This window comes from Euprymna scolopes, chromosome 13 (genome assembly GCF_053919585.1).
Source record: "Euprymna scolopes isolate OS-2025 chromosome 13, ASM5391958v1, whole genome shotgun sequence".
NCBI lineage: Eukaryota > Metazoa > Mollusca > Cephalopoda > Sepiida > Sepiolidae > Euprymna > Euprymna scolopes.
In genome coordinates, this window is record NC_136494.1 from 132961333 (window position 1) to 132961904 (window position 572).

The window sequence follows — 572 nt, forward strand, 5'->3', positions numbered from 1 at the left end:
GTTAAATCTGCCGATAAAATGGTCGCATATTTGCAATATTACTATTCGCAGTAGATAATACGATTGTCTCAAGTAATACTTCGTTTTTTATGCTTTAAATGATGCGCTAGAAGAATCTGCCGCTAAATAATCATTCTTTAGACATAACACAATTAATCGTCAATATGAATTTACTTGTCTGTGCGACAATAATCAGACGTTACAATAGCATTATTGCGAAAAGAAAACAAAAATGTAAATCGCTGTAATTCGAGATTTTGAAAAGTTGAAAAACATTAAATGAATACGTTTTCTGTTGTGTTATTGATTATTTGTGTATCAGTATATATATATATATATATATATATATATATATATATATATATATATATATGTGTGTGTGTGTGTGTGTGTGTGTTCGCGTGTGTGTGCGTGTGACTTGTTGAATGACAGCATAATTTAATAGATTCACAGTAGTTTTGTTTGATTGAATTAACTATGACATGATTGTTGGCGTATTTTATATTTTGGTAAATTCGTTTGTGCGTTTACTTCTTAATATTTGTAATCAAACTAACCAAAAACGGATGTGA